Here is a 12,080-nt window from a genome sequence, read left to right as displayed (position 1 = left end):
GGGAATCAGAGGCGGGGAATCGGAGGCAGGGAATCTGAGGCAGGGAATCTGAGGCAGGGAATCAGAGCGGGGAATCTGAGGCAGGGAATCAGAGGCGAGGAATCAGAGGCGGGGATTCAGAGGCGGGGAATCAGAGGCAGGGAATCAGAGGCGGGAATCAGAAGCGGGGAATCAGAGGCGGGGAATCAGATGCGGGGAATCAGTGGCAGGGAATCTGAGGCAGGGAATCTGAAGCAGGGAATCTGAGCCAGGGAATCTGAGGCAGGGAATCAGAGGTGGGGAATCAGAGGCGGGGAATCTGAGGCGGGGAATCTGAGGCGGGGAATCTGAGTCGGGGAATCTGAAGCGGGGAATCTGAGGCAGGGAATCACAGGCATGGAATCAGAGGCGGGTTATCAGAGGGGGGAAATGAGATGTGGGAAACAAGATGCAGAGAAGGATGCACGGAAATAGAGGCAGGGAATGAGAGGCAGGGTATCAGAGGCAGGGAATCAGAGGCGGGGAATCAGAGACACGGAAAGAGAGGCGTGGAATCAGAGGCCCGGAATCAGAGGCAGGGAATCAGATGCGAGGAATCAGAGGCGGGGAATCAGATGCGGGGAATCAGTGGCAGGGAATCTGAGGCAGGGAATCTGAAGCAGGGAATCTGAGCCAGGGAATCTGAGGCAGGGAATCAGAGGTGGGGAATCAGAGGCGGGGAATCAGAGGCGGGGAATCAGAGGCGGGGAATCAGACGCAGGGAATCAAATGAAGGGAATCAGATGAAGGGAATATGAGGCAGGGAATCTGAGGCAGGGAATCTGAGGCAGGGAATCTGAGGCAGGGAATCTGAGGCGGGGAATCTGAGGCGGGGAATCTGAGTCGGGGAATCTGAAGCGGGGAATCTGAGGCAGGGAATCACAGGCATGGAATCAGAGGCGGGTTATCAGAGGGGGGAAATGAGATGTGGGAAACAAGATGCAGAGAAGGATCAACGGAAATAGAGGCAGGGAATGAGAGGCAGGGTATCAGAGGCAGGGAATCAGAGGCGGGGAATCAGAGACACGGAAAGAGAGGCATGGAATCAGAGGCCCGGAATCAGAGGCAGGGAATCAGAGGCAGGGATTCAGAGGCAGGGAATCGGAGGCGGGGAATCAGAGGCAGGGAATCAGAGGCAGGGAATCAGAGGCAGGGAATCAGAGGAGGGGAATCAGAGGCGGGGAATCAGAGGCGGGGAATCAGAGGCAGGGAATCAGAGGCAGGGAATCAGAGGAGGGGAATCAGAGGCGGGGAATCAGAGGGAGGAAAAGAGATGTGGGGAAAGAGAGGCAGAGAAAGAGGCGCGGAAATAGAGGCAGGGAAAGAGAGGCGGGGAATGAAAGGTGGGAAATCAGAGGCGGGGAATCAGAGGCGGGGAATCCGAGGCGGGGAAACAGAGGCGGGGAATCAGAGGCGGGGATTCAGAGGCTGGGATTCAGAGGCGGGAATCAGAGGCGGGGAATCAGAGGCGGGGAATCAGAGGCGGGGAATCGGAGGCAAGGAATCAGAGGTGGGGAATCAGAGGCGGGGAATCAGATGCGGGGAATCTGAGGCAGGGAATCTGAGGCAGGGAATCTGAGGCAGGGCAGAGACACGGAAAGAGAGGCGTGGAATCAGAGGTGCGGAATCAGAGCCTGCGAATCTGAGCCAGCAAATAAGAGGCAGAGCAACAGAGGCGGAGAAACGTGGGTGCGGAATCGGAGGCGGGGATTCAGAGGCAGGGAATCAGATGCAGGGAATCAGAGGCAGGGAATCAGAGGCAGGGAATCTGAGGCGGGAATCAGAGGTGGGGAAGCAGAGGCGGGGAATCAGATGCGGGGAATCTGAGGCAGGGAATCTGAGGCAGGGAATCTGAGGCAGGGAATCTGAGGCGGGGAATCTGAGAAAGGGAATCTGAGGCGGGGAATCTGAGGCAGGGAATCACAGGCATGGAATCAGAGGCGGTTTATCAGAGTGGGGAAATGAGATGTGTGAAACAAGATGCAGAGAAAGATGCACGGAAATAGAGGCAGGGAATGAGAGGCAGGGTATCAGAGGCACCGAATCAGAGGCGGGGAATCAGAGACACGGAAAGAGAGGCGTGGAATCAGAGGCGCGGAATCAGAGGCAGGGAATCAGAGGCAGGGAATCAGAGGCAGGGAATCAGAGGCGGGGAATCAGAGGCAGGGAATCAGAGGCAGGGAATGAGAGGCAGGGAATCAGAGGAGGGGAATCAGAGGCGGAGAATCAGAGGCGGGGAATCAGAGGCGGGGAATCAGAGGCGGGGAATCAGAGGGAGGAAAAGAGATGTGGGGAAAGAGAGGCAGAGAAAGAAGCGCGGAAATAGAGGCAGGGAAAGAGAGGCGGGGAATGAAAGGTGGGGAATCAGAGGCGGGGAATCAGAGGCGTGGAATCTGAGGCGGGGAAAGAGATGTGGGGAAACGGAGGCCGGGAAAGTTGCGCGGAAAGGGAGGCGTGTAATCAGAGGTGGGGAATCAGAGGCGGGGAATCCGAGGCGGGGAATGGGAGGCAGGGAATCTGAGGCAGGGAATCTGAGGCAGGGAATCAGAGATGGGGAATCTGATGCGGGGAATCAGAGGCGGGGAATCAGATGCGAGGAATCAGAGGCAGGGAATCAGAGGCGGGGAATCAGATGCGGGGAATCAGAGGCAGGGAATTTGAGGCAGGGAATCTGAGGCAGGGAATCAGAGCCGGGGAATCTGAGGCAGGGAATAAGAGGCGGGGAATCAGAGGCGGGGATTCAGAAGCTGGGATTCAGAGGCGGGGAATCAGAGGCGGGGTATCAGAGGCGGGGAATCAGAGGCGGGGAATCGGAGGCAGGGAATCTGAGGCAGGGAATCAGAGCTGGGGAATCTGAGGCGGGGAATCAGAGGCGGGGAATCAGAGGCGTTGAATCTGAGGCGGGGAATCTGAGGCGGGGAATCAGATGCGAGGAATCAGAGGCGGGGAATCAGAGGCGGGGAATCAGATGCGGGGAATCAGAGGCAGGGAATTTGAGGCAGGGAATCTGAGGCAGGGAATCAGAGCCGGGGAATCTGAGGCGGGGAATAAGAGGTGGGGAATAAGAGGCGGGGAATCAGAGGCAGGGAATCTGAGGCAGGGAATCAGCGGCGGGGAATCAGAGGCGGGGAATCTGAGGCAGGGAATCTGAGGCAGGGAATCTGAGGCAGGGAATCTGAGGCAGGGAATCAGAGGCGGGGAATCAGAGGCAGGGAATCAGAGGCGGGGAATCAGAGGCAGGGAATCTGAGGCAGGGAAGCTGATGAAGGGTATCAGAGCTGGGGAATCTGAGGCAGGGAATCAGAGGCGGGGAATCAGAGGCGGGGAATCAGAGGCGGGGAATAAGAGGCGGGGAATCAGAGGCGGGGAATCAGAGGCAGGGAATCTGAGGCAGGGAATCTGAGGCAGGGAATCTGAGGCAGGGAATCAGAGGCGGGGAATCAGAGGCAGGGAATCAGAGGCAGGGAATCAGAGGCGGGGAATCAGCGGGAGGAAAAGAGATGTGGGGAAAGAGAGGCAGTGAAAGAGGCGCGGAAATAGAGGCAGGGAAAGAAAGGCGGGGAATGAAAGGTGGGCAATCAGAGGCGGGGAAACAGGCGGGTAAACAGAGGCAGGTAAACATAGGCGGAGAAATAGAGGCGGGGAAAGTGATGGGTGAAACATAGTGGTTGGAACTTGTGTGTTGAAAATGAGGTAGACAGAACAGATCAAACAGAGTTGTTGAAATTGAGGGAGGGAAAGATAGGCGCGGAAAGAGTGTAGGGGAAAAAGCGGAGGCGAAAGAGAGGCATAGAGACAGAGGTGGGGAATTAGAGGCGGGGAATCAGAGGCGGGGAATCAGAGGCGGGCAATCAGTGGCAGGCAATCAGAGGTGGGGAATCAGAGGCGGGGAATAAGAGGCCTGGAATCAGAGGCGGGGAATCAGAGGTGTGGAATCAGAGGCGGGGAATCAGAGGCGGGGAATCAGAGGCGGGGAAACAGAGGCGGGGAATCAGAGGCGGGGATTCAGAGGTGTGGATTTAGAGGCTGGGAATCAGAGGCGGGGAATCGGAGGCAGGGAATCTGAGGCAGGGAATCTGAGGCAGGGAATCAGAGCGGGGAATCTGAGGCAGGGAATCAGAGGCGAGGAATCAGAGGCGGGGATTCAGAGGCGGGGAATCAGAGGCAGGGAATCAGAGGCGGGAATCAGAAGCGGGGAATCAGAGGCGGGGAATCAGATGCGGGGAATCAGTGGCAGGGAATCTGAGGCAGGGAATCTGAAGCAGGGAATCTGAGCCAGGGAATCTGAGGCAGGGAATCAGAGGTGGGGAATCAGAGGCGGGGAATCAGAGGCGGGGAATCAGAGGCGGGGAATCAGACGCAGGGAATCAAATGAAGGGAATCAGATGAAGGGAATATGAGGCAGGGAATCTGAGGCAGGGAATCTGAGGCAGGGAATCTGAGGCAGGGAATCTGAGGCGGGGAATCTGAGGCGGGGAATCTGAGTCGGGGAATCTGAAGCGGGGAATCTGAGGCAGGGAATCACAGGCATGGAATCAGAGGCGGGTTATCAGAGGGGGGAAATGAGATGTGGGAAACAAGATGCAGAGAAGGATGCACGGAAATAGAGGCAGGGAATGAGAGGCAGGGTATCAGAGGCAGGGAATCAGAGGCGGGGAATCAGAGACACGGAAAGAGAGGCGTGGAATCAGAGGCCCGGAATCAGAGGCAGGGAATCAGAGGCAGGGAATCAGAGGCAGGGAATCGGAGGCGGGGAATCAGAGGCAGGGAATCAGAGGCAGGGAATCAGAGGCAGGGAATCAGAGGAGGGGAATCAGAGGCGGGGAATCAGAGGCGGGGAATCAGAGGCAGGGAATCAGAGGCAGGGAATCAGAGGAGGGGAATCAGAGGCGGGGAATCAGAGGGAGGAAAAGAGATGTGGGGAAAGAGAGGCAGAGAAAGAGGCGCGGAAATAGAGGCAGGGAAAGAGAGGCGGGGAATGAAAGGTGGGAAATCAGAGGCGGGGAATCAGAGGCGGGGAATCCGAGGCGGGGAAACCGAGGCGGGGTATCAGAGGTGGGGATTCAGAGGCTGGGATTCAGAGGCGGGAATCAGAGGCGGGGAATCAGAGGCGGGGAATCAGAGGCGGGGAATCAGAGGCGGGGAATCGGAGGCAGGGAATCAGAGGTGGGGAATCAGAGGCGGGGAATCAGATGCAGGGAATCTGAGGCAGGGAATCTGAGGCAGGGAATCTGAGGCAGGGCAGAGACACGGAAAGAGAGGCGTGGAATCAGAGGTGCGGAATCAGAGCCTGCGAATCTGAGCCAGCAAATAAGAGGCAGAGCAACAGAGGCGGAGAAACGTTGGTGCGGAATCGGAGGCGGGGATTCAGAGGCAGGGAATCAGATGCAGGGAATCAGAGGCAGGGAATCAGAGGCAGGGAATCTGAGGCGGGAATCAGAGGTGGGGAAGCAGAGGCGGGGAATCAGATGCGGGGAATCTGAGGCAGGGAATCTGAGGCAGGGAATCTGAGGCAGGGAATCTGAGGCGGGGAATCTGAGAGGGGGAATCTGAGGCGGGGAATCTGAGGCAGGGAATCACAGGCATGGAATCAGAGGCGGTTTATCAGAGGGGGGAAATGAGATGTGTGAAACAAGATGCAGAGAAAGATGCACGGAAATAGAGGCAGGGAATGAGAGGCAGGGTATCAGAGGCACCGAATCAGAGGCGCGGAATCAGAGGCAGGGAATCAGAGGCAGGGAATCAGAGGCAGGGAATCAGAGGCGGGGAATCAGAGGCAGGGAATCAGAGGCAGGGAATGAGAGGCAGGGAATCAGAGGAGGGGAATCAGAGGCGGAGAATCAGAGGCGGGGAATCAGAGGCAGGGAATCAGAGGCAGGGAATCAGAGGAGTGGAATCAGAGGCGGGGAATCAGAGGGAGGAAAAGAGATGTGGGGAAAGAGAGGCAGAGAAAGAAGCGCAGAAATAGAGGCAGGGAAAGAGAGGCGGGGAATGAAAGGTGGGGAATCAGAGGCGGGGAATCAGAGGCGTGGAATCTGAGGCGGGGAAAGAGATGTGGGGAAACGGAGGCCGGGAAAGTTGCGCGGAAAGGGAGGCGTGTAATCATAGGTGGGGAATCAGAGGCGGGGAATCAGAGATGGGGAATCTGATGCGGGGAATCAGAGGCGGGGAATCAGAGGCGTGGAATCAGAGGCGGGGAATCAGAGGCGGGGAATCAGATGCGAGGAATCAGAGGCAGGGAATCAGAGGCGGGGAATCAGATGCGGGGAATCAGAGGCAGGGAATTTGAGGCAGGGAATCTGAGGCAGGGAATCAGAGCCGGGGAATCTGAGGCAGGGAATAAGAGGCGGGGAATCAGAGGCGGGGAATCAGAGGCGGGGAATCGGAGGCAGGGAATCTGAGGCAGGGAATCTGAGGCAGGGAATCAGAGCTGGGGAATCTGAGGCGGGGAATCAGAGGCGGGGAATCAGAGGCGTGGAATCTGAGGCGGGGAATCTGAGGCGGGGAATCAGATGCGAGGAATCAGAGGCGGGGAATCAGAGGCGGGGAATCAGATGCGGGGAATCAGAGGCAGGGAATTTGAGGCAGGGAATCTGAGGCAGGGAATCAGAGCCGGGGAATCTGAGGCGGGGAATAAGAGGTGGGGAATAAGAGGCGGGGAATCAGAGGCAGGGAATCTGAGGCAGGGAATCAGCGGCGGGGAATCAGAGGCAGGGAATCTGAGGCAGGGAATCTGAGGCAGGGAATCTGAGGCAGGGAATCAGAGGCGGGGAATCAGAGGCAGGGAATCAGAGGCGGGGAATCAGAGGCAGGGAATCTGAGGCAGGGAAGCTGATGAAGGGTATCAGAGCCGGGGAATCTGAGGCAGGGAATAAGAGGCGGGTAATCAGAGGCGGGGAATCAGAGGCGGGGAATAAGAGGCGGGGAATCAGAGGCGGGGAATCAGAGGCAGGGAATCTGAGGCAGGGAATCTGAGGCAGGGAATCTGAGGCAGGGAATCAGAGGCGGGGAATCAGAGGCAGGGAATCAGAGGCAGGGAATCAGAGGCGGGGAATCAGCGGGAGGAAAAGAGATGTGGGGAAAGAGAGGCAGTGAAAGAGGCGCGGAAATAGAGGCAGGGAAAGAAAGGCGGGGAATGAAAGGTGGGCAATCAGAGGCGGGGAAACAGGCGGGTAAACAGAGGCAGGTAAACATAGGCGGAGAAATAGAGGCGGGGAAAGTGATGGGTGAAACATAGTGGTTGGAACTTGTGTGTTGAAAATGAGGTAGACAGAACAGATCAAACAGAGTTGTTGAAATTGAGGGAGGGAAAGATAGGCGCGGAAAGAGTGTAGGGGAAAAAGCGGAGGCGAAAGAGAGGCATAGAGACAGAGGTGGGGAATTAGAGGCGGGGAATCAGAGGCGGGGAATCAGAGGCGGGCAATCAGTGGCAGGCAATCAGAGGTGGGGAATCAGAGGCGGGGAATAAGAGGCCTGGAATCAGAGGCGGGGAATCAGAGGTGTGGAATCAGAGGCGGGGAATCAGAGGCGGGGAATCAGAGGCGGGAAAACAGAGGCGGGGAATCAGAGGCGGGGATTCAGAGGTGTGGATTTAGAGGCTGGGAATCAGAGGCGGGGAATCTGAGGCAGGGAATCAGAGCGGGGAATCTGAGGCAGGGAATCAGAGGCGAGGAATCAGAGGCGGGGATTCAGAGGCGGGGAATCAGAGGCAGGGAATCAGAGGCGGGAATCAGAAGCGGGGAATCAGAGGCGGGGAATCAGATGCGGGGAATCAGTGGCAGGGAATCTGAGGCAGGGAATCTGAAGCAGGGAATCTGAGCCAGGGAATCTGAGGCAGGGAATCAGAGGTGGGGAATCAGAGGCGGGGAATCAGAGGCGGGGAATCAGACGCGGGGAATCAGACGCAGGGAATCAAATGAAGGGAATCAGATGAAGGGAATATGAGGCAGGGAATCTGAGGCAGGGAATCTGAGGCAGGGAATCTGAGGCAGGGAATCTGAGGCGGGGAATCTGAGGCGGGGAATCTGAGTCGGGGAATCTGAAGCGGGGAATCTGAGGCAGGGAATCACAGGCATGGAATCAGAGGCGGGTTATCAGAGGGGGGAAATGAGATGTGGGAAACAAGATGCAGAGAAGGATGCACGGAAATAGAGGCAGGGAATGAGAGGCAGGGTATCAGATGCAGGGAATCAGAGGCGGGGAATCAGAGACACGGAAAGAGAGGCGTGGAATCAGAGGCCCAGAATCAGAGGCAGGGAATCAGAGGCAGGGAATCAGAGGCAGGGAATCGGAGGCGGGGAATCAGAGGCAGGGAATCAGAGGCAGGGAATCAGAGGCAGGGAATCAGAGGAGGGGAATCAGAGGCGGGGAATCAGAGGCGGGGAATCAGAGGCAGGGAATCAGAGGCAGGGAATCAGAGGAGGGGAATCAGAGGCGGGGAATCAGAGGGAGGAAAAGAGATGTGGGGAAAGAGAGGCAGAGAAAGAGGCGCAGAAATAGAGGCAGGGAAAGAGAGGCGGGGAATGAAAGGTGGGAAATCAGAGGCGGGGAATCAGAGGCGGGGAATCCGAGGCGGGGAAACAGAGGCGGGGTATCAGAGGTGGGGATTCAGAGGCTGGGATTCAGAGGCGGGAATCAGAGGCGGGGAATCAGAGGCGGGGAATCAGAGGCGGGGAATCGGAGGCAGGGAATCAGAGGTGGGGAATCAGAGGCGGGGAATCAGATGCGGGGAATCTGAGGCAGGGAATCTGAGGCAGGGATTCTGAGGCAGGGCAGAGACACGGAAAGAGAGGCGTGGAATCAGAGGTGCGGAATCAGAGCCTGCGAATCTGAGCCAGCAAATAAGAGGCAGAGCAACAGAGGCGGAGAAACGTTGGTGCGGAATCGGAGGCGGGGATTCAGAGGCAGGGAATCAGATGCAGGGAATCAGAGGCAGGGAATCAGAGGCAGGGAATCTGAGGCGGGAATCAGAGGTGGGGAAGCAGAGGCGGGGAATCAGATGCGGGGAATCTGAGGCAGGGAATCTGAGGCAGGGAATCTGAGGCAGGGAATCTGAGGCGGGGAATCTGAGAGGGGGAATCTGAGGCGGGGAATCTGAGGCAGGGAATCACAGGCATGGAATCAGAGGCGGTTTATCAGAGGGGGGAAATGAGATGTGTGAAACAAGATGCAGAGAAAGATGCACGGAAATAGAGGCAGGGAATGAGAGGCAGGGTATCAGAGGCACCGAATCAGAGGCGCGGAATCAGAGGCAGGGAATCAGAGGCAGGGAATCAGAGGCAGGGAATCAGAGGCGGGGAATCAGAGGCAGGGAATCAGAGGCAGGGAATGAGAGGCAGGGAATCAGAGGCGGGGAATCAGAGGCAGGGAATCAGAGGAGTGGAATCAGAGGCGGGGAATCAGAGGGAGGAAAAGAGATGTGGGGAAAGAGAGGCAGAGAAAGAAGCGCAGAAATATAGGCAGGGAAAGAGAGGCGGGGAATGAAAGGTGGGGAATCAGAGGCGGGGAATCAGAGGCGTGGAATCTGAGGCGGGGAAAGAGATGTGGGGAAACGGAGGCCGGGAAAGTTGCGCGGAAAGGGAGGCGTGTAATCAGAGGTGGGGAATCAGAGGCGGGGAATCCGAGGCGGGGAATGGGAGGCAGGGAATCTGAGGCAGGGAATCTGAGGCAGGGAATCAGAGATGGGGAATCTGATGCGGGGAATCAGAGGCGGGGAATCAGAGGCGTGGAATCAGAGGCGGGGAATCAGAGGCGGGGAATCAGATGCGAGGAATCAGAGGCAGGGAATCAGAGGCGGGGAATCAGATGCGGGGAATCAGAGGCAGGGAATTTGAGGCAGGGAATCTGAGGCAGGGAATCAGAGCCGGGGAATCTGAGGCAGGGAATAAGAGGCGGGGAATCAGAGGCGGGGATTCAGAAGCTGGGATTCAGAGGCGGGGAATCAGAGGCGGGGAATCAGAGGCGGGGAATCAGAGGCGGGGAATCGGAGGCAGGGAATCTGAGGCAGGGAATCTGAGGCAGGGAATCAGAGCTGGGGAATCTGAGGCGGGGAATCAGAGGCGGGGAACCAGAGGCGTGGAATCTGAGGCGGGGAATCTGAGGCGGGGAATCAGATGTGAGGAATCAGAGGCGGGGAATCAGAGGCGGGGAATCAGATGCGGGGAATCAGAGGCAGGGAATTTGAGGCAGGGAATCTGAGGCAGGGAATCAGAGCCGGGGAATCTGAGGCGGGGAATAAGAGGTGGGGAATAAGAGGCGGGGAATCAGAGGCAGGGAATCTGAGGCAGGGAATCAGCGGCGGGGAATCAGAGGCGGGGAATCAGAGGCAGGGAATCTGAGGCAGGGCATCTGAGGCAGGGAATCTGAGGCAGGGAATCAGAGGCGGGAAATCAGAGGCAGGGAATCAGAGGCGGGGAATCAGAGGCAGGGAATCTGAGGCAGGGAATCAGAGGCGGGGAATCAGAGGCGGGGAATAAGAGGCGGGGAATCAGAGGCGGGGAATCTGAGGCAGGGAATCAGAGGCGGGGAATCAGAGGCGGGGAATCAGAGGCGGGGAATAAGAGGCGGGGAATCAGAGGCGGGGAATCAGAGGCAGGGAATCTGAGGCAGGGAATCTGAGGCGGGGAATCTGAGGCAGGGAATCAGAGGCGGGGAATCAGAGGCAGGGAATCAGAGGCGGGGAATCAGAGGCGGGGAATCAGCGGGAGGAAAAGAGATGTGGGGAAAGAGAGGCAGTGAAAGAGGCGCGGAAATAGAGGCAGGGAAAGAAAGGCGGGGAATGAAAGGTGGGCAATCAGAGGCGGGGAAACAGGCGGGTAAACAGAGGCAGGTAAACATAGGTGGATAAATAGAGGCGGGGAAAGAGGCGGGCAAAACATAGTGGTTGGAACTTGTGTGTTTAAAATGAGGTACACAAAACAGATCAAACAGTGTTGTTTAAATTGAGGGAGGGAAAGACAGGCACGGAAAGAGTGGAGGGGAAAGAGTGGAGGCGAAAGAGAGGCGTCGAGACAGAGGTGGGGAATCAGAGGCGGGGAATCAGAGGCGGTGAAACAGGTGGGTAAACAGAGGCGGGTAAACATAGGCGGAGAAATAGAGGCGGGGAAAGTGATGGGTGAAACATAGTGGTTGGAACTTGTGTGTTGAAAATGAGGTAGACAGAACAGATCAAACAGAGTTGTTGAAATTGAGGGAGGGAAAGATAGGCGCGGAAAGAGTGTAGGGGAAAAAGCGGAGGCGAAAGGGAGGCATAGAGACAGAGGTGGGGAATTAGAGGCGGGGAATCAGAGGCGGGGAATCAGAGGCGGGCAATCAGTGGCAGGCAATCAGAGGTGGGGAATCAGAGGCGGGGAATCAGAGGCGGGGAATCATTGGCGGGGAATCAGAGGCGGGGAAACAGAGGCGGGGAATCAGAGGCGGGGATTCAGAGGTGTGGATTTAGAGGCTGGGTATCAGAGGCGGGGAATCGGAGGCAGGGAATCTGAGGCAGGGAATCTGAGGCAGGGAATCAGAGCGGGGAATCTGAGGCAGGGAATCAGAGGCGAGGAATCAGAGGCGGGGATTCAGAGGCGGGGAATCAGAGGCAGGGAATCAGAGGCGGGAATCAGAAGCGGGGAATCAGAGGCGGGGAATCAGATGCGGGGAATCAGTGGCAGGGAATCTGAGGCAGGGAATCTGAAGCAGGGAATCTGAGCCAGGGAATCTGAGGCGGGGAATCTGAGGCGGGGAATCTGAGTCGGGGAATCTGAAGCGGGGAATCTGAGGCAGGGAATCACAGGCATGGAATCAGAGGCGGGTTATCAGAGGGGGGAAATGAGATGTGGGAAACAAGATGCAGAGAAGGATGCACGGAAATAGAGGCAGGGAATGAGAGGCAGGGTATCAGAGGCAGGGAATCAGAGGCGGGGAATCAGAGACACGGAAAGAGAGGCGTGGAATCAGAGGCCCGGAATCAGAGGCAGGGAATCAGAGGCAGGGAATCAGAGGCAGGGAATCGGAGGCGGGGAATCAGAGGCAGGGAATCAGAGGCAGGGAATCAGAGGCAGGGAATCAGAGGAGGGGAA

This window comes from Narcine bancroftii, chromosome 13 (assembly GCF_036971445.1).
Source record: "Narcine bancroftii isolate sNarBan1 chromosome 13, sNarBan1.hap1, whole genome shotgun sequence".
NCBI classification, from domain to species: Eukaryota; Metazoa; Chordata; class Chondrichthyes; order Torpediniformes; family Narcinidae; genus Narcine; species Narcine bancroftii.
The sequence above is the reverse complement of the archived record's forward strand: the minus strand, read 5'-3'. Positions refer to the sequence as shown.